The sequence below is a fragment of the Capra hircus genome, chromosome 11 (genome assembly GCF_001704415.2).
Source record: "Capra hircus breed San Clemente chromosome 11, ASM170441v1, whole genome shotgun sequence".
Classification (NCBI taxonomy): domain Eukaryota; kingdom Metazoa; phylum Chordata; class Mammalia; order Artiodactyla; family Bovidae; genus Capra; species Capra hircus.
The window spans coordinates 715,412-737,207 of NC_030818.1; the positions used below are offsets into that span (position 1 = coordinate 715,412).

The 21,796-nt window shown below is 49.1% G+C and overlaps 1 long non-coding RNA gene across 3 annotated transcripts in view; it reads left to right on the forward strand.

Annotated features, from left to right (window-relative positions):
- Positions 3,091–21,796, forward strand: part of LOC102171344 — a 172,615-nt gene continuing 153,909 nt past the window's right edge. For all 3 annotated transcript variants that reach the window (XR_001918761.1, XR_001296245.2, XR_310358.3), the window contains exon 1: positions 3,091–3,308. This is a non-coding gene — a long non-coding RNA (uncharacterized LOC102171344). The remainder of the gene's footprint in view (positions 3,309–21,796) is intronic.

Sequence of the window (21,796 nt, forward strand, 5' to 3'; positions counted from 1 at the left end):
CTAGGCTGTGCTGCCCAGGGCAGGCTCCTGGCCCTCTCAGAGTCTCTGCTAGAAAACGAAGATGATATGTGTTGCTACCTTCCTCACAGGGCTACTTTGAGGATCAGAGGTCACAATACCTGTGTGTTGAGGAGACTGACTGGTACATATTAAATAGACATGAGTTTGAGTGAACTCCTTCTGATGGACAGGGAGGCCTGGCGTTCTGTGATACACAGGGTCACAAAGAGTTGGACACGACTGAGCGACTGAACTGAACTGAACTGAAAGGTGAGCCATCAGGGCTTGTGAGAATCCGGTGACAAAGTAGTACGCACTGTCTTCAGACCGTGCACTGTCCTTACGAGCAAATCTTATTTATTTTCCTAATTCACAGAAACCTAAATTTTTCCAGCGCTGTTTTCATTGGGAAAGCATCGTGTAGATGTTTCAAAAGTGTTTCCAGGGTTTTCGCTGGCAGCCCAGTGGTTAGGGCACTGTGTGTCTACTGCAAGGGGCACGGGTTCCATGCCTGCTTGGGCAGCTAGGATCCTGCATGTGGCATGGCCTAGCCAACAAATAGGAAAAAAGAAGAGAGAAAAAGTGTTTCCACGTAGCCAGGTTTAAAATGACATCGTCTCCTTTCTGATGAGCTGTGCAGAGGTAAGCTACCTTAAAGAAAATCCATTCTAGAGCTTTCCATATTAACAGTTATGGAAGGCAGTGCTGATCTGTCTCAATGAGTGATTTATTTATAAATGTATTGACGGCAGTCCCTTCTCGCACTGATGGCCTTTCTCACATCCTGGCCCAGATGAGAAGAGCTTTGGAAGGAGGGGCAGTCAGGAATCGACACAGCATTCTTGGGATTATCCGTTGCAACACCACGGTTCTACTGACCTTGCCCTGTGGTGCCTTAAATGGCTGCTATGGGAGGAGATCTTGCCCTGGAAGTTTCTGGAAGACCTCCCTGAAACAGTGTTGCTAAGGAAGAAACCACTGGTAAAATAAGGATGCACTTCTGGCAGGAGGCTGTGGCTGCCCCTCAGAGCCTACATTTCCCAACTATTTTAGATTTCTTTAATTCATTTCTGGCAGTTTTTTCCAATGAATAATTTCTCAATTCCCCCAGGGATTAATGAGTTGACCTAATACAGTCTTCATAATGGACTTCCCTGGTGGCTCAGATGGTAAAGCGTCTGCCTACAATGCGGGAGATCCAGGTTCAATCCCTGGGTCGGGAAGATCTCCTGGAGAAGGCAATGGCAGCCCACTCCAGTACTCTTGCCTGGAAAAACCCATGGACGGAGGAGCCTGATAGGCTACAGTTCATGGGGTCGCAAAGAGTCAGACAGGACTGAGTGACTTCACTTTCACTTTCAGCCTTCATAATGGAAGGCTGGCTTTCTCTGCACAGACCCTTGCACCACAGCCTGCATCTGGGGACTGCTGGGCCTCATGGCCTGAGGTGTGTCCCTTTGGGAGAGGCTGCTCATGGGCCCACCACCCCACCCTTGTTTCCACTCCCCCAGAGGAAAACTGTGATGCATTGCACAACAAAGCTGTTCTGAAATTCTGGAAAACCAACAGGTTTTCCATTCTCCTGGAAAAAAAAACAAATAAGCAACCCCCCAAAAAACTGCCAGAAATAAGAATATTTGGTCAATTCACTAATATACTGCAACTTTCACAGGGACTTCAAAGGACTTGTGTTGTCTGATAGAAATATTTTAACAGCTGTGATGGTTCTGTTAAAAGAACTGAGATCTAGAGTAACAAACAAGTATTACTTCTGTGGTGGTTCAGTGGTAAAGAATCCACCTGCCAAGGCAGAAGATGCAGGTTCAATCCCTGGGTTGGGAAGATGCCCTGGAGGAGGAAATGGCAGCCCACTCCGGTATTCTTGCCTGGGAAGTCTCATGGACAGAGGAGCCTGGCAGGCTACTGGGGTTGCAAAGGGTCAGACTCGACTTAGCAACTAGACAATAACAACAACAATTATTGCTCTAAGATGAATCTGACTCGAAATGGAGACTGGGTCTCCTGATCCCTCCGGGGTGAGGACCACCACACAACCATGCAGCTTGCTCAAGCCTTCTGTCCCCTTCCAAAACGGTATTTCCTCATTTGCTCTCCATGCTTCAGGGGTATCACAGTGTGGGCTGCACAGCAGCAGGTACTAAGTCAGAAAGGGTGAAGGGCTCCAGTGTTCACCCGTGGCCTTGTGTGGGTCACGCTCCAGAACCCAGGACGGGCCTGATGCAACCACAGCCACCCTTCTTGGTGGCTCAATCTGCTTAACATCACGTGGATTTTGCTCTTCCGTTGCCTCTCATAATTTAAAAATGTGGGAAGCTGTGGAAGGCTGCCCCACCCCAGGGATCATTCCAAAGAAAACCGGGACATAAGGCTTGCCTCAGTCCTTGCGTGCAGACGTCCGTCAACGGTTTTTACAGTTTCCAGGCTTCTGCTTTCATTTCGTTCCTTGGGACTTGAATATTCAAATCCCAAATCTGGCATATTCTTGAAGCCTGAGAGATGATGGATTTAAAAGCGATTTTGTTTAAGTCACTTGATCCTAAAAACAGGGCACACCCCTTTTTAATAAATAACTTTGAAGAAACTGTGGTTGTAGATTCTGTGATTAGTTTGGTGGAGGAAGATGTACAGGAATAAACACACACTGAAATCATGAGGGCAAAGTAATGTCCTCAAAGAATGAGATCACTCTCATTTTTCTCTATGTCCCTGAAATGCCCTGAAAAAGCAAGTATTCGGTGCAGGAGCTTTGCAATCAGTTAGAAAACATCAGTGTCTACGGAGGTTCAAATGCATGGAAGACTCATGCATTTTTCTTCTTTTTTGGCCATTCCTAGACCTCCTAAATAAGGCATTTTTCCCCAGAGTAGGCTCCCGGGCAGCATGTCAGGGCAGTGGCTGAGTCTGCTTGCCGGGGGTCAGGAAGGCTGTTCTTCCAGGAAGGGCTGCAGAGACCCTGGGAACAGGACTAGGCTGCTCACAAGTATGAAGAGAACGTCGGGAGAGGAAGTGGTGGCTGTGAGTCAGCATGAGTCATCTCGTTCCAATGAGAATGAAGACTGAGGTGTGCGCCTTTTTTTTTCTCTCTCTCTCACTTTTTAAATTTTTTTTATTTTTTTGAGTCTCAATCGTGTGGACATCACTGGGAATGAAGGGAAATAACTGACTGAATGGTCGTTGCCTTTTAAGTTTCAAACCGACATTCCAGGCGGGTTGTGCCTGAGCCAGCCTCGGGCTTTCAGACCTTCATAGCCTGGTCCTGAGAAGGTAGAGCTCTCAGCTTCTCCCTGGTGAGTATGTTTCTGTCACTTTCTTGCTCATTTCTGCAGTTTGTCTCAAGAATCTCAGCTCCAGGAGCTTGGCTGAGGGGTCTTGCAGTGGATGCTGTGTTTCGTTCAGACTTTGAAGATCTCTGACTTTAGAAGTTGGTTTCCCAGCGCCCTCACCCCCCTAGCTACTGTCTGTGAGCCTGATGGTTTGGAGAAATTTCTTAGCCTGTTAATTGTGAGCGTGTGTATTACGGAGAAGCCAGTGATGCTTGGCTGGTTTAAAATAAGCTGTTTTAAGACTCCTCTCTAGAGCCAAAGGGAAATTCAGAGATGGAGGTGGGTGACCGTGCTAACCCAGGGGTGCTGAGGTTGGGCTGGCTTCCGCTTCTCAGGGGTGGAGGCAAGACAGCTTCTGAGCAATTTTTGGCCTCGTGGTCTGAGCTGCCCACTTTTGGTGCAAGGATTACAAGAAAGAGACAGAATTTCGACTTTTCTCTCTAAAAGCATGTGAATCATTCCAGGAGCTTATTGAATGTCTTTTGCTTTTCCTTAGCACTGAAAGTCACAAACGGTAGTAAAATCAGAAAGAAAATATTCAGGGGGCTGGGGGCAGCGGGGGCGGGGGTGTGAGGATGGGGGAGCTGAGTCGTTGAGGCTTGACTTGACCTTGATATGTGTTTCTCAAGCTGCTACTATTCTGATAAGGCTTCGCTTTACTGTCAAGTAAAATACAGGAAACTTTTTTTTTCAAATGTCGTCTGGTTACTGTAAATGAAACGGTTAAAATGTCATAAATACCTTATGATAAACATTTTTCAAATTTGCTTAAAAATCTGCACATCAGTAAGCAGGGTATGACAGAGCTTTTTCAGTACAGTCATTTGAGTGCGTGGGCTTCCTGGGTTAATAATGAGTCAGCACCCGATTTCTCAAATTGGAGTGGCTGAGACAACATTCTGTTTGCCCCCAGCACAGCCCGGGGGCTGGTGGGCCCCTCCTGGAGGGTGTGGCTGTTTGGTCTCCTCTCCTGTTTGGGTGGCCCGTCTGGCTTCAGTCCCAGCTCTGCTCTGTGTGGCTGGGAGACCCCTTTGCTGAGGGGTCCTTGTGTAGGTTCATCTCTTCTGGCTGATGCTGAGGGGTTTGAGGGTCTGCCATCATGGGACTGGTTGAGTATACAGTTGGTGCAATTAAAAATCCAGAGTTTATGAAGGGTAGTGGGGACCCAGGGCTGAAGCTGTATCTTGTGTCCTGTGACGTTACACTGGCCAAGGGACCCGGAGGGGAGAGGCGGTCACTGCGTGAGTTTCAAAGCCCACGTCGTGCAGGTGACAAGTACATAGGAAGACGGCTACGTGTCTCCGCTTATAAGCCAAGAGCGAGATTCTGAGGAGGAAAACCTCCCTCCAGCTTTCCTCTTCTTATCTACAACATGAGAAAAATATTAAAATTTTAAACAATAATCAGTGGGTTGCAGGCTAGCTGCTCAAGGCCCCAGCGCAGGCCGTTTTGACTTCATCCTTCACTAAAGTCTGTTGGCCGCGCAGGGCTGGTTTCTGGTGTTCCAACGACTATAGGTGGCGGGTCCATATTCTTTGGATCGCAGGCCCTGTATAACCCTCAGGGCTATAACCCTCAAGCAAGGCTCTCAGGCTTCCAGACCACGTGTGACTCCACTCGTTTCAGTGGGTGGTTGGGAGGACTCAGAGAACCAAGTGTGTACAAGAGGGTCTGGACTCAGTAGCGCATGTGTGCTGAGTCCTTAAGTCACATCTGACTCTTTGTGACCACATGGACTGTAGCCCGCCAGGCTTCTCTGCGCGTGGGATTCTCCAGGCAAGAATACTGGGTGGGTTGCCATTTCCTCCCCCAGGGGATCCTCCCAACGCAGGGATCAAACTCGAGTCTCCTGCCCCTCTCCCACTGGCAGGCAGATTCCTTACCACTGGGCCACCTGGGAAACCCTTGGACGCGGCAAGGACTCCCTCAGTGTTAGCTCTACTGCCTTCTCCTCTTACCTGGACTCTGTAGGGATCTGGGCTTACAGCTCCTGTCTTTAAATCCCTAGACTTTTTCAAGCAAGATCCTGCGATTCCAGTGGAGTGAGCCTTGTTCCAAGGCTGAGTCACAGCCACACAAGTGTCAACTCAGGGGCTCAGCCAGGCAGGCTGCAGGGGTTTCTAAGGTGAGAGATTTGCCCAGCATCTCTTGCTTGGTGAGTAATCTTTGTAAGTGCTCAGAGAAATGCCATCTTTGTGGAGAGAAGCGCCCATAAAAGCAGAAATGCCTTAGGCGGTGCCTCTGTGTCCCCTGGCCACCGGTCCTCTCTGTTGTCCACATTTCAGAGATTGCACCAGGCACCAGACGTGTGTTTATCCCCGGGTCCTGTGTCTTTAAGTCCTCCTGGCTTTGGGGTGGCTGCTTTTATCCTAGACACTGATTGTGTTCTGTCGTGTGGAAGTCAGGCAGTCGTATGGATGCTGGAGGTCCACGGGTCGCTCACCCGTGAGACAGAAGCCTATGGCGAACCGCTGTCATCACTTCTGTAATCAGAAGGGAGACTCATTTAGGAAGGGCTGAAGTAAAGCCCCGGGTAGGTCCGAAAAGAGCATTTCCGAATGTGCTTTGCTGCTTTATCATCTTTTCCTAGGGCTTCCCTGGTGGCTCAGTGGTAAAGAAACTGCCTGTCAGTACAGGAGATCCGGGTTCAACCCCTGGGTCAGGAAAATGCCCTGGAGAAGGGAATGGCAACCCACTCCAGTATTCTTGCCTGGGAGAGGATCCTGGCAGGCCACAGTCCCTGCAGTCACAGAGTCAGACACGACTGAGCGACTGAACAATAACTACAACATCTTTTTCTAACTACCCAAAGGTGCTGAGTCTAAGTGTGAATGTGGGTAGGGATGAAGAGAGAGAAACATTCTATAATAGACACTTCAGATGTTTTAAAAGCACCTCTTTGGCAAAAAAAAAAAAAAAACGCTGAGAGTTTGATGACATTTGGCAAGTTGCCCTGTGCCCTCTGGTCGTGGTGCCCTCAGCCTGAGGACTGGCCTATGGCTTGTTGCCTAGGTACCCCCCTCTCTGCTCCTAGTGAACACCCCAACCAGGGTTCTCATTATCCCTTGCAATGAGGTTTCCATGGCACTTGAGAGGTGGCCCTCAAAACCCTCGGTGTTTGGCAATCTGAGCTAGTTTTTTAACTTACTCGTGTCCTATCTTCATCACCATGAAATGCAAATAGCAGAGCACCAGTCTCATGGGGCCTTGTAAACATCAGTGATAATTAGCACACAAGTTACAAGGAGACTCAGTAGCCATCACACATGCACTGACTCCGAAATGTATTCACACACCTTTCCATCTCTCCCTGGGCCCTGAGCCCTGTGAATCCATAAAGAACTGGCTCTGATGCCCCTGACGTGAGATCCCCTCTGTGCCATCCATGGTATGACACGTTCTGTGTCTGCGGGACATTTCTTGATTAGGTGAGTGGGAAAGTCTTCTTGGTTCTCTCCAGGAACACTGGGGTTCTAGATGTCATGACCATCATCACCATCATCATCATCCTTGTCCTTAACATTATCACAGAGAGAGCAGCTCTAATTTCATTCTGCCCAACCATGTGGTAACAATAGTAACTGTCTGTATATTACCTTTAACCCCCTTCTCCCAAACCCCACATGTACCCACCCTAGAAGACAGAAAGGAGGGCCACTTTCCTCTACTCACTGGAGATCCAGGATTCCCAGGCAGGTGTATCAGGCAGAGCAGTTTCCTTCAGGGAGTGCACTGGTGATGGGAGAGCCCCTCGCCCCCACCAGGAGAGGAGAGTCAGGAAAATCAGGGGACTAGGAGGATTCTGAGCATCATCCAACCAGACTCAGGCCACAAGCCAGAAAACTCATGGCCACTGAACCTAGACCTGCCCCCAGGGTGGGAGCAACTGGATTCTGTACCCATGCTTCCTGTCTTAAAGTCGGCTACAGTCAACTTCTGGTTGCTTGAAAATCATCATAGTATATGGAGCTGACTCATATTGAAAATATTAAGTAAGATACACTTAAAACTAAAACACAGGGGAACATAATATGGCCTTGCCTTGTCGATTCTGGAGACATTGAAGATCAGACAGTGTCTCAAAAGTCAGATCTTTACATTCATTCTGCAGGGATCCAGAAGTCCCAAGTGTGTCCTTGTGCTCTCTCTGCCCTCCTGGGAACTGCCCCATCAAAGGCAGGCGCCAGGAGCTTTGTGTGTCTCCTTTCTGAGTTCAGGCGTTGCCTCCTGGGCTCTGGCTCCAGTGTGTCAGTCAGTCTTAAGTGGCATCACTTTGTGGACAGTTTTCCCCCTGCAGTCGCTTCTGCCATAATCCAGAGGACCCTCTACCCAGCGCCTTGGGGTGGGGCAGTGCTGTGCTTTGCTCAGCGCTGCGGGGCAGAGTTTGGGCTCCTACCAGACTCAAGAGGACAGTTCTGGGGAGACCACAGAGCTCAGACAAGGAGGAGCCAACAACAGATCAGAAGGAAGTCGAGGCCACAGGAAGGAGGGGTTGGGGGGAGGCTCGACTGGTCTCAGAGGAGTCCTCTGATTTAAAAAAAAAACTACACAACTGGTTTTATTGCCTCTTGTGTAATCAGAAAAGCTAATGGTGATGGCCAGTCTCATCCACTGCAGGTTTCTTGCTTATCTTTTGCTTTCGGGATTGGTTATTCTGCAAGGGAAGGCGTCTCCTGCAGGTGCTTTTAGCCCTTTTAGCCACGCTATCCTCTCAAAAAAGTAGCATACTTAAGATTTTAGAATTTTTAATAATGGCTGAAATGTTCTCATTGGACCAATCCTTCATAGAGTGTGAGAGGGAGAGTTTCTATCGGTTCAGCTAGATGTAAAGGGAGACCATCGAACGGCAGGGCGTCCAGCAAGCGCTTAGGTTTACTTTCTCTTACAAAAAGATAAAGCAGGTTGTCCGTCCAGGGTGAAGGCCAAAAGACAGTTCATTCATCTTTCTTCTCTGCCATCCTCAGCACTGGCTTTTCCTTGAAATTGCCTTATGGTTTTATTAAGGCTGCTGGATCTCCAGCCATCACCTCTTCATTCCATACAGGAGGAAAAGGACAATGAGGGGAAAAAGCAAGAACCCTAGATGGCAAGCTCCTTTAAAGAGCCTTCCTAGAACCCCCAACTAACCCTATCTGCCTAAATCTTTCACTGGCCTCCTACTAGAGAGGATCCTAGGAATTTTTTTTTTTTTTAACTGGGCACATTGCTGACCCTGACATTGCTCTCACTGGAGGCATCAGGAGGGGAGTACAAAGAGACTGGTTTCCAGAGCTTTGAACAACTGGAGGAGACATTCAAAGGGACAGAAATCCCTTTGATTGTTGTGTTATATCTAAATAGAACTTCTTTTCATTCATGCATTTAGCAAATATTTCTCTTTTATCCATTAAAGTAATGAAAATCTGAGTACTGTTTTGTTTATGCAGTGTTTACTTGGCAACAGGCCCAGTTCTGGATGCACTGTATATATGGCCTCACTTAGTCCTCACAGAAGTGTGTGCAGAGTCCATCAGGTATCGTCCCCATTGTCCAAAAGAGGAATCTGGGATCCAGAGGGGTTTAGGAAGCTGAGTAAGGCCACACTGAGCTTGGCTTTGAAACCAACCATCTTGGACCCAGAGATGAGAACAGGCAGACAAGCTTTCACCTATCATATCTTTGTGGTGAAACAGACATAAATAAATCCAGGAACATCAGGAGGTTGCGGGTGCCCCCAGGAGACCGGCCCAGAGAGATGGGGAGCTCTCATCTCCCGCAGTACCTCATGCCTGGAGAAGACACACTGCCGAATCAGGGCGCTGAGCTTTCTGCACCCCGCCTCCCCCAGGGGACACACCAAGAATCTCAGCTATGTCTGGGCTCATGACTCACCCCTTTCCTTGCAGCCAGCTCTTCCCAACTTGGACCGGCTCCCGGGTCAGGACCACGCCCTTCCAATCCGGGAGCTGTAGCAAGGAAACTGCCCAGATCCGGCTTCAAAGGCTGGGCGGGGTTCCAGGGAAGAGCAGGATGACTGAAGGAGAGGAGGCGGGGCTCAGAGGGCCTGCAGGCCATTCACACCACTCAATCCGGCTTTCTCGGCTCCGCACAGCCGCCTGCGACCTAGTGACACAGTCGGGGCGACAGGACGTCTGGGGGCAGGAGGGGTTTGGGGGAGGGGAAGTATTTGCTGTTAGCACCCCTTGGACCTGCCCTGGGCCAGGAAGACCCCCTGGACAGAGGAGCCTGGTGGGCTGTAGTCCATGGAGTCCTAGAGAGTGGGACACAACTGAAGCAAGTAACCCACGCCTGGGACCTCAGGCCCCTCCTGCGCTCTGCTCACTCGGCACCTTCTCAAGGCCTTTCTCTTTCAGCTCCTGACGCAAGGTGGCCAGTGGAAGGCGCAGTTTGTAAGCCCATGGCCTTATTTTCTGTGTGTCCAATGCAGAGGAAGGCCCTGGGAGGGTCTTGCCATGGAGACTGTAGGCCAGTCCTGATCGGGGGAATGGTTTCTGGACTGGGGTGATCGCCTGGATTGTGAGTGGGCTTCTGGATTGTGAGTGGCCCTCTAAATTGTAGGTGGTCCTTTGGAGTGTGGGTGATCCCTGGACTGTGGGCCATCCCCAGGACTGTGGGAGATCCTCTGGACTGCGGGTGGCCCTCTAGACTGTGGATGGTCTCCTGGACTGTGAGTGGCCCTCTGCACTATGGGTGGCCCTCTAGATTGTGAGTGGTCCTCTTGACTCTGCGTGACCCACAGCAGTGCCTCTGAGGGTGGCCAGTGGGTCTGGCCTGTTGTGTGTGGCTGGTGAGGCTCACTTCAGTTTTGGAAGTGACCGTGTGGGTTTTCAGATAAGGATTCTCAGAGCAGATTCATATGCTTGAGCGCATTTCTACTTCCCCATTCCTCATCCTCCCTGTAATTGCACTGCTTGTGCAGAGAATTTGTCCAGTGGGTACAGGATTCAGTCTCTAATGCTAAGGTATCAAAGCTAGTGTGTGTGTGTGTGTGTGTGTGTGTGTGTGTGAGTTGCTCAGTTGTGTCTGACTCTTTGCCACGCCATGGACTGTAGTCTGCCAGGCTCCTCTGTCAATGGAATTCTCCAGGCAAGAATACTGAAGTGGGTTGCCATTATCTTCTCCAGGGGATCTTCCTGACCCAAGGATCAAACCTGGTTCTCCTGCATTACAGTTCAGGTCAGTCCCTCAGTTGTGTCCGACTCCTTGCGACCCCGTGGACTGCAGCACCCCAGGCTTCCCTGCCTATCACCAACTCCCAGAGCTTGCTCAAACTCATGTCCGGTGAGTTGGTGATGCCACCCAACCATCTCATCCTCTGTCTTCCCCTTTTCCTCCTACCTTCAATCTTTCTCAGTATCAGGGTCTCTTCCAATGAGTCAGCTCTTTGAATCAGGTGGCCAAAGTGTTGGAGCTTCAACATCAGTCTTTCCAATGAATATTCAGGAATGATTTCCTTTACCATTGACTGGTTTGATCTTGCAGTCCAAGGGACTCTCAAGAATCTTCTCCAACACCAGTTCGAAAGCATCAATTTTTCGGCGCTCAGCTTTCTTCATAGCCCAACTCTCACATCCGTACGTGACTACTGGAAAAACTTTGTATCGGCAAAGTAACGCCTCTGCTTTTTAACATGCTATCTAGGTTGGTCATAGCTTTTCTTCCAAGGAGCAAGGGTCTTTTAATTTCATGGCTGCAGTCACCATCTGCAGTGATTTTGGAGCCCCCCAATATAAAGTCTCTCACTGTTTCCATTATTTCTCCATCTCTTTGCCATGAAGTGATGGACTGGATGCCATGATTTTCGTTTTCTGAATGTTGAGTTTTAAGCCAATTTTTTCACTCTCTTCTTTCACTTTCGTTAAGAGGCCCTTTAGTTCTTTGCTTTCTGCCATAAGGGGGGTGTCATCTGCAGTATCTGAAGTTGTTGATGTTTCTCCTGGCAATCTTGATTCCAGCTTGTACATCATCCAGCCTGGCATTTCACATGATGTATTCTGCATATAAGTTAAACAAGCAAAGTGACAATATACAGCCTTGACGTACTCCTTTCCTGATTTATAACCAGTCTGTTCTGTGTCCATTTCTAACTGCTGCTTCTTGACCTTCATACAGATTTCTCAGGAGGCAGGTAAGATAGTCTGGTATTCCCATTTTTTTAAGAATTTTCTCCAGTTTGTGATGATCCACACAGTCAAATGCATAGTCAATCAAGCAGAAGTAGATTTTTTTCAGGAACTCTCTTGCTTTTTCGATGATCCCATTTGCAATCTGATCTCTAGCTCGTCGGCCTTTTCTAAATCCAGCTTGATCATCGGAAGTTCTTGGTTCACGTATTGTTTGAGGCTCACTTGGAGAATTTTGTGCATTATTTTGCTAACGTGTGAGGTGAGTGCAATTATGCAGTAATTTGAACATTCTTTGGCATTGTCTTTCTTTGGGATTAGAATGAAAACTGACCTTTTCCAGTCCTGTGGCCACTGCTGAGTTTTCCAAATTTGCTGGCGGATTGAGTGCAGCACTTTCACAGCATCATCTTTTAGGATTTGAAATAGCTCAACTGGAATTCCATCACCTCCACTAGCTTTGTTCATAGTGATGCTTTCTAAGGCCCACTTGACTTCACATTCCAGGATGTCTGGCTCTAGGTAAGTGATGACACCATTGTGGTTATCTGGGTCATGAAGATCTTTTTGTACAGTTCTTCTGTGTATTCTTGCCACCTCTTCTTAATATCTTTTGCTTCTGTTAGGTCCATACCATTTCTGGGTCCTTTATCATGCCGTTGCATATACAGGCATATTCTTTACCGTCTGAGCCACCAGGGACGCTTATCTGAAGCTAGAACAGTCCTTTATTCTCTAAATTACATCACAGTCTCTTGCAAGCTTATACTGCCCCTACTGCACCCCCTCAATCTGGCTGCTGGGGAATTCAGATTCTTTCATTGTCGGGGATCCTTGTTGGTCCTGGGTCATCAAACAATCTTGGGCTCATGTGGTGCCAGAAGATGGGGGCAGGGGCAGTAGTCCAGTGAGTGAGGTGGTCGCCGCAGCTGCTGCTTCAGCACTGAAGACGTGCCAGGGGTGAGGCCCCAGAGCTCCTCTGCGCCCTGCTCCGCCGAACAGGAGCCCGCATGGCCTGCCCCGTGCCCACAGGCCCCCTCGTTGGAGGTGTGCTACTTCTCCCACGGCCTGGCGTGAGCCCCTAAGCCTCCACAGCTGCCCTTGGCCATGTCTGGCGGGAGTGCTGTCTGCCTGATCTGTCCTGCCCAATGCCTGCTGCTGGACCACGTCTAACCTGGGCCTCTGTCTTGGCCTGGAGGGCCAGAAAGAGCGGTGTTAACAGCGAAGGCGAAACAGGACACACTTGGGCTACCCATGGGAGTCACGTGATGTCCTCTGTGGCTTCTCAAACCCTCCAGAGCATGCCATCCTATGTGTAACCCCAGCCACATGTGGCTAGTGTGACTGAGGAGCTGAGTTAAATTATTTTTTACTTCATTTCAATGAATTTAAAAGTGAGTGTATGTAGCTGCATGTAGCTAATGGTTACCCTATTGGACAGCACAGATGGAGAGCTTGTTGTCCTAATCCGGGTTGAAGGTCGGGCCATCACCCTGAGAAAGGATGTGGCCCTGGGGTGAAGGTTCAGAATGGGGCACCTTGTCTACTGGGGTCCCCAGAAGAGTGTGTGCCTCTCCCAGGTAGAGATACCTTCCGCCAGGAGGGTGGGCCAGGCAGATGGAGATCCTGGACCTTGGTCCCCAGTGACCGTTAGCCTCATTGTCCCCACCTCTAGGGGATAAACCCCCAAGTGACTCTCAGGGCCTGAAGGTCTCCAGGTGAGGGGTCTGTCCAGGAGGATGCCAGGGCTGGGCGCCTGGCACCCGGAACATTTCTGCCAGTGGTGTTGATGACTTTTTCGAGGTTCAGGGGCCTCAGCTGAGGAGCACACAGCCTGGCCATCTATGTTTGTGGTATCTGATCATGAATTTTCCTCTTAGCAGGCATCCTTAGTTTTGTTTGCGTAGAGCCATTTCAAGGACTAAGCAGATTGGCTTAAGGAAACCTCAGGTGTTCCTGTCGCTAGCCTCCTCCACATCCTCCAAATGCATCTTTTGACTTTTTTTCCCCGCCATGCAACTTGTGGGACCTTAGGTCCCTGACCAGGATTGAACTTGAGCCCACAGCATGGAAAGTACTGAGTCTTAATCATTGGATGGCCAAGGAAGTCCCTCTTTTGACTTTTTAAGAGAGAAGCATTAAGCTGTGTCCAATTATCATTGATAGGAAACACACAAGCAGTGGGGAGATGAGCTGACCTCGGAAGATGGCAAACCTTGGCCCTTTGGCCTTGCAGCTCTCAGCACAGTACACGCTCACTCAGGCACAGGTGATGTCATTGCTCATGTGTGGGACTGTGGGTTGAGACAGACTGCCATTCCTCCCCAAAAGCAACCCCAAATTCCAACATTTTGCTTCTGGCAGTTCCCCCAAGCCCAGGGCCCTTCACTTTTGTTTCTTGGACCATGTGTCAGCAGGGAGCACTGTGATGAACCTGCTACTGAAGCTGAAATTCTGCTTAATCTGTGGCTCACTGCCTGGTAAGTCATTCACACCTCCTGGCCTGTTTCCTAATCCTTGAAATGGGAACACGGGAGCAATGGCCACAGAGGATTGTTTTGAGGATGAAAGATTCTTCATGAAAAATCCTTAGAAAAGTGCCACAAATAGTAAGTGTTCTATAGAATTAGCTGTTATTAGAACTGATGCCTTTTTACCATTCACTGTTTTTGTTTTGTTTTTTAAATTGAGGCATAGATTATGAATATGTCATTTACTCCTGACTTTTCTCTGGGGCCCAGATCTCCACCCCTACAGTGGGAGTGGAAACACACTGCTTGTATGTTTCTTATCAATAATGACTGGACACAGATTGATGCTTCTCTCTTAAAAAGTGAAAAGATCTCCACCCCATACACTCCAACCTTGGCATCTGAAGAAGTCTGCAGGCTTTCCTCCAGGCCCAAGGGTCAGTGTGGCTTCCACCAGGAGACGGAGATTCAACTGTCCATCTTATCTTTTTTGTTTTAATTTTGATTTTATATTGGGCCATAGCTGATTAAGCCTGACGTGCTGCAGTTCATGGGGTCACAAATAGTCAGACACGACTTAGCAACTGAACAACAAATAGCTGATTAATGATATTATTAGACATGACTGAAACGACTTAGCATGCATGCAGGTACAGCAAAGGGATTCAGTTATACATGTATATGCATCTATTCTTTTTCAAATTATTTTCCCATTTAGGTTGTTACAGATTATTGAGCAGAGTTCCCTGTGCTGTGCAGTAGGTCCTGGTTGGTTATCCATTTTAAATATAGAAGTGTGAGTATATCAATATCCCTTGTATTCACTCATTATTTGACATGTGTTTCTTGAGACCCGGGGAGACCTATGGGATCAATGTTGCAGGGCAGATGTGGCTGTGAGGAGGGGCCTCCCGTGTAAAGAGTGGTCTCTCTGATGAGAAGACATTCGAGAGGAGATCTGACAGTAGGGCTGTGTAGGTGGTGCTTGTTTCTCCTGTGCCGATCTGGCAGCTGGAGTGGAGCTCTGGCTGCCCCTTGCAGCCATGTGGCCAAGAGCTGGTCACTGGACCTCTCTGACCCTCCACACTCACGGGTGTGGGGACACACAGCGGCTGGTGCTCACACGTCCCCCCTGGAGTCATCGTCATCATGAAAACACGTCTCACTTCCCACTGGATGTGCCCTGGGTTCGAAGGGCACTGCCCTCCACCCCCACAGTCCCTCTGCAAGAGCCCCATGTCTTTAAAATTTTTTTTTATTTTGTATTGGGCCATAGTTGATTAACAGTGTTATTAGTTTCAGCTTTCCTGGCGGCTCAGATGGTAACACGTCTGCCTGCAATGCGGGAGACCCATGTTCGATTCCTGGGTTGGGAAGATTCCCTGGAGAAGGAAATGGCAATCCACTCCAGCACTCTTGCCTGGAAAATCCCATGGACGGAGGAGCCTGATAGGCTACAGTCCGTGGGGTCGCAGAGAGTTGGACATGACTAAGCAATTAGTTATTAGTTTCAGGCATACAGCAAAGTGATTGAGTTGTATATGCACATATATCTATTTTCTTTTCAAATTCTCTTCCCATTCAGGTTACTACAGAATACTGATCTGTCCTTAAACCCCTTCTCTCCTTCCAGACATAGATTAATCCGAAGCCTCCTTTCTGGCATTCACAATTTTGGACCTATCTCTGCCCCTGAACCTACTGTCATAGCCAGGATAGTAATTATGGTCATAATTCAACACATGCCTTAGCATCCATTGGTGAATTATTTTGTCCCCCAAATTGCTGAATTATAACACGAGCATTATTTTGTCCCCCCAATTGCTGAATTATAACACGAGCCCCAGCTTCTTCCACACCAGAGCCCTTCCAATGGCGGGGACATCACCACTTGTGTCCAAGCTCTTCCTGCTCCTAGTGGTTCCTGAAATGTGCAGCAGCCTTCACCCCACACCCCTTCACAGTACGGACTGCAGTTCTTGGACGTCCCTCTTCAACAGAGGCCCCATACCCTGCCTGCTGGGCTGAAGGTTTAGGCCAACACGCTCATCCACTGGACCCACAATCAGCCACCACCCTGCCTCTTTGTGGGGATCTGTGTAAAGCCATATCTCTCTCATTTTGCATTTTTGATGGCAACTTGGTTTTGACTTTTTTAAACAGAAGTAAAATTTTACATTTTCCTTTGTTTGATCTTCTAGTTTTGATCAGCATATCCTCTAGTTAAAATGTAAAGCTTCTCCTCACCAGCTATCTCTTACACACGGTAGTATATATATGTTGATGCTGATTTCTCCGTTCGTCCCACTCTTTCCTTCCCCCGGTGTCCGCAAGTTTGTTCTCTATATCTGTGTCTCCATTCCTTCCCTGCAAATAGGTTAATCAATACCATTCTTTTTTTTTTTAGATTACAGGGAGCCCAGCCTGGTGCTCTGTGACAACCTAGAGGGGTAGGGGAGGGAGGCTCAAGAGGGAGGCAGTATGTGTATAATTATGGCTGATCTGCCTTGTTATATGGCAGAAACCAACATTTTTTTCCCCCAATTAAAAAAAATTTTTTTAATATAAAGCTCCGTATCATTGGCCAGTTGGAGGGGTATCCATTTTATAAATTGACTGGAAGATCTTTTGACTCAGTGGAGACCTAGAGCAGAGACCTGTGGCACTCCACTAGTGATTGTCTTCGAGGCTACCAGCGTCTAACACTCTGGGGCACTTCAGTAAACACAAACAACTCACCTTGCAACGCAAGTTTCAGTGATGTGGATGAAAGGATGTGTGGTGTGATGCCATCAGGTGTGTGATGTGATCTTATAGACAGGTAGGGGGTGTAGCAATAATTTAGACACTCAGCCAGACTTCTGATGGGAGATGGGTAGCCACCCTCTTTCTCTCCTGTTCTATTCTTTCTTTCCCCCATCCTCAGGCATGAGAAGCTTTTGGGAAGGCTAGCTAACTCTTGGGTAGCTGTTGATTAGGTACTGGGGCTTCCCGGTGGCACTCGTGGTAAAGAATCCACCTGCCAAAGCAGGAGATGCGAGAGATGCAGGTTTAATCCCTGGGTCGGAAAAGCCCCTGGAGGAGGAAATGGCAACCCACTCCAGCACTCTTGCCTGGGAAAGCCCATGGGCAGAGGAGCCTGGCAGGCTACAGTCAACGGGATCACAAAGAGTGGACATGACTGAGCGGAAAATTAAATACTAGCAATAAGTTACTTTAAACTTCTAGAACATTTGAACTCTTGCTTGTCAGTGATCCCAGTTTCAGTTGTTTTCCATAGATATCCTCAGAGTTTGTGGGCTGGATGCATTTGATCCGCTGAGCCCAGTCTGACAGACAGGAGACTCTGTGTGCGCGCGCGCGGTCCCTTTAAAGTCCCAGAAGTGCCTGCTCAGGGTGAAGGTCTGCGGAGGGAGAGGTGAGGCGCCGAGTGAGTGCAGACTGCCGCCCAGCAGCACTAGGGGTGACTGCAAACCCCAGCTTCCCCCGGGAAAGCGAGCCTCCCGGCTCCGCCTGCTGGCCCTGTGCTCACCAGCTGAGTCCGCAACAGGAAGTCACTAGAGAGGGGATTTTATTTTCCAAGGGCCCATCCAGATGAAAGCCTTTCAGGACCATTCAAGTACCTTGTTTCCAAATGAAGACAGCTCTTTTGTAACCCCTTCTGGAGCAACTCTCCTGTGCCCAGGGAGTCTCGCTGGGCTCTCTGTGGTTGGTGAGTGGTAGGGGGCATCCTCCATCACGGGCACCCAGAGGCTGGCTCCTGGAAAGGGGTCCTTGGGGGGCACTGACTTTCAGCTGGTGCTTCTCAGCATCTCTTGAGATTTCCACACGTGTCCATCTCTTTGCGACCCCGTCAGGCTCCTCTGTCCACGGGATTTCTCAGGCAAGAGTACTGGAGTGGGTTGCCATTCCCTTTTCCAGGGGATCTTCCTGACCCAGGGATTGAACCGTGTGTCTCTTGCATTGGCAGGCAGATTCTTTACCACTGAGTCACCAGAGAAGCCCCTGAGATGACCATATAGAATGTCTCTTTTAATCTACAAATGCAGGAAATAGGGAATAGGGTTTCCAGCTTTAATTTATTTGAAGAAGCTTCAAAAATAAAACTGTAGTAAAAAGCATTCAGTGGAAAGCGCATTCCCACCGTGGTCTCTGATCCGGTTCCCTCTGACGCCCCCTCCATCACCCTATTCTTAGTTTCTTATGTATCTGCCAAGACTTTCTTTATGCAAATATCAGCGCGTAGTTGAATGAGTCTTTTTCTTTTCTTTCCTATTTTCCACAAAAACTATCACAGTCATTTTTGACAGTGAAACCACTTTGTGAGTGGAGAGGATCGGCTTGTGGGCGCCAAGTTCAGTGGTCCTGAGGTTAGGGTAGTCAGATCTCAGGGTCCAAGGGCGACTGGCCCAGCGTCCCTTTCTCCTGGTGTCCTGCCAGGAGGGCCGTGGGCTTGTCCAGGCGACCAGGTGACAGATAGACAGGCCCTCACAGTCTAGGAGTCATGTGTGCATGGGCCCCGGTCCCCAGTGAAGCCCCAAGAGGCAGAGGGGTGAGTCGCCATCATCCGGAGCAGGCGGTTCTAAGACACATTCCCGGGGCTGCATCTGCACCCCCCAAGGTGATGGTTCGGAAAGCGGCTGAGGGCCAGGAAGGAGAGACTCGACTTTGACAGGCGGTGCTTCCTGAGGGTCACAGGCCCCCAAAGTCAATTTGACACCAAGTTGTATTTACAAAGCAGACAGATGAGGAAATGGAGACTGCAGGTTCAAAAGAATTATCTCAGAATTCTTCTGAGCAAGTGTCCCTGCCTATTGAAAGTCACTGAGTTTTCGGTGGTGAAAGCGTTTCAAGCAGCCTTGGCTGGCTTCAGCGAGCACCTTCTCTGGGCCGTCGTCGCTCCCCAGCCACCTCTTAAGGATCGTCCCCAGTCCTCGGAGAGGAAGCAGCAGCTGAACCACACAGCTAACAAGCGGAGGAGCCAGAGTCCCAGGCCAGCTGGTCCCCAGGCCACGCCGGCTTCTCAACGGACAGCTGAGGTCTCTGAGCTTTCCTAGATTTTACCCTCAGAGCACCCAGGAACGTAGGAGGCAGAAGGCAGCACAAAGGCCCAGGCTGGGTGTCAGCTTCGACAAGAGATGATGGCCCAGCCCTCCTATCCAACCCTGTTCTTTTTAGACCCTGGGCCAGCCAGGGAGGCTGGGCTTCGAAGCCCTTCCTCCTGAGGACCTTGGAAATCAGCAGCAGGATTTTGAGCTGGATGGAATTCTGAGCTTTTTAATTTGACTCCATCTCAGTGCAGACGTTGACTCTGATGGAAGAGGAAGCAAACGTCAGGTGCTTCTTAAGAAGGGAACTTCTTTGGGGGGAATAAGTTTGAGGGAGGAGACAGGCAGAGTCGGTGACGATGAAAGTGAGTAGGGGTCCAGCTCTGAGAGTCACCGCCGGGGCCCCCGGGTGTGTTCGGGTGGGGCTGTGGCACCCCCATATTCACCTGTTGAAGCCCCACCCCGAGTAACTCAGGAGGAGGCCTTATTAGGAAGTAGCATCGGATGCAGCCAGTGGAGATGAGGCCCTCCTGGAGCCGAGTGGGCCCCTAGTCCATGATGGCTGGTGTCCTCACAGGAAGGGGGCCGCTGGGACAGGGGCTGAGAGAGGGTGTCATGTGAAGGTGACTGAGGGCCACCAGGAGCGAGGAGGGTGGCTCGAAGCAGAGCCCTGGAGACTTCAGAGGAAGCCTGGCCCTGGAATACCTTGATCGCAGACTTGTAGCCCTCGCAACTGTGAGATGATGCGATTCTGCGGCTTGACTCCCCTGGTTTCCTTTGAGGCATTTGGTGATGGCAGGTCTAGGAAATGAGTAGAAAACGGTGGACGTCCTCAAAGATGCTGCAGGAGGCGCCTCTGAGCAGGTCTCCACCCGCACCCAGCTCTGGGTGGATTAACCCTCAAGAAGCATCTGCCAGCAGTCTATGAGCGAATGGCTGATGCAGGCCCTCAGGTTTTATTTAAGCACATAAGATGTTTTCACTTTCCCTGAACTGCCGAAAGGCAACTGCTCAAAAATGGAGTGTGGTCTTTACATTTGCTCAAAGAAAAATTTACAAAGGGAAGACAAGGAAAAGCGTGCTTCATCTTTTCAAGTGATGGGTTCCGATGCTCCATCCCGGAAGTAGGCTATGGAGCGTGTCCCCATACAGGGGCCTGTTTCGGTCAGTCACCCCCAAGGGCCCTTTCCTGAGCCACGGGCTCCATGTAAGCAGGGAACCTCCCACGAGAACAATCGGAACTTTCATGGTCATTGTTGTTTTCCAGCTTCTTTCCCTTCCGCCCATGCTCACACTCATCACTCCACATTCGCAGAGTGGGGCAGGGGTTCCCTAGGGGCCGGGAAGTCACATTTTCTGGGGGGACTTTTTCCACATTTCCTGGTTATTGAACACGGGTGCCTGTGAGCCTAACATAAACACGGGTTTGACAAGCAGTTCAGAAAAACAGGAACCATCAATTCATGAGAATTTAAAGAAAAAAATAGTTTAAAGAACCGAGAAGTTGCCACATTATAGTGAAAGAAAGTCAGGTTTGGGAAATGACAAAAGTGAGCAATTTTCACCTCGAAAAGCTGGTGGAATCAGTTACACAAGATGTAACCACACACAAACACGGGCATTTCTTATCATATAAGCGCATTTACAGTCAAGAAGCTTCTTTCAGAGTATTTCATGGAAAGTTATTTTAGTAGCAAGGGGAGCCTTCAGCAATGAGTAGTCGTCAAGTGAAACCTTGAGTTCAAAGTCAGTAGACAGAGGAGCCCAGACTCAGAACAGAAGGCAACTGGCAGGGTGGGTGCCCACGTGCACAGCCCCACCTCGGGCTGTGTGCTCCCTTGTGACCAGGCAGTGGATACACCAGCTGCTGGGGCCCCCTGCTTGCCACAAGGGCCAGATTTTACATTTTTAAATGGTTCTTTTGTTATAAAATTGAGGGCATGATTTAAAACAAAGCAAAAACCGCATGTAAAAAAAAATAATACCCATGGGATGTAAATGGCTTATTACTTTAAGGTAATATCTGGAGAAAACATAAAAGCTCCAGGTGAAGGTGGCCTGAGGATGGAGGCACGGTACGAGTGTCCAGGGCGGAAAAGGAGCTCTGCTGGGACCACAGCACCTGGACGCTTGTCACGTCGCCAGGTGCAGGCTTTAGAAACAGGTTGGGAAGACAGTGACGTCCGCCTGTATTCTTACTGCTGGAGCTTTCTGTTGTTGCCATCACATGCTTCCTTCTAGTCTTTCTCCCTCGTATGTATTTAGTAATTACATTAGTAATCTGTAAATTAATCTTTAAAATTTAGACCAGTACACTTCATGGAGCACCGTTTTTTTTAAAAAAATTATTTATTTTTTAATTGAAGGATAATTGCTTGACAGGGTTGTATTGGCTTCTACCAAACAACAGTGAATCAACCATGGATTTGCCCGAGTCCCCTCCTACTTGAGATCCCTCCTCCCTCCCTCCCTGTCCCACCCCTCTAGGTTGCTACAGAGCCCTGGCTTGAGTCCCCTGAGTCATGCGGCAAATTCCCATTGGCCATCTATTTCACATCTGGCCACGTGTGTTTGCATGCTACCCTCTCCATGCAGAGCACTCTGGCCTTCATTTCTGTGTTCAGCTTACCTTGCAGTCATGCACAACTAGCCCCTCTTCAGAAGAGTCTGCATTTAGGGATGTCTTTAGAATTTGCCCTCTCTGCTGAAGAGTTTCATGGCATAAATGTTAAAAGATGTAGCTATACTTTTAAAAAAGATATGAAGGAGTAAACCCAGCCTCCAGAAATACTGATTTTTAAAAGCAAATG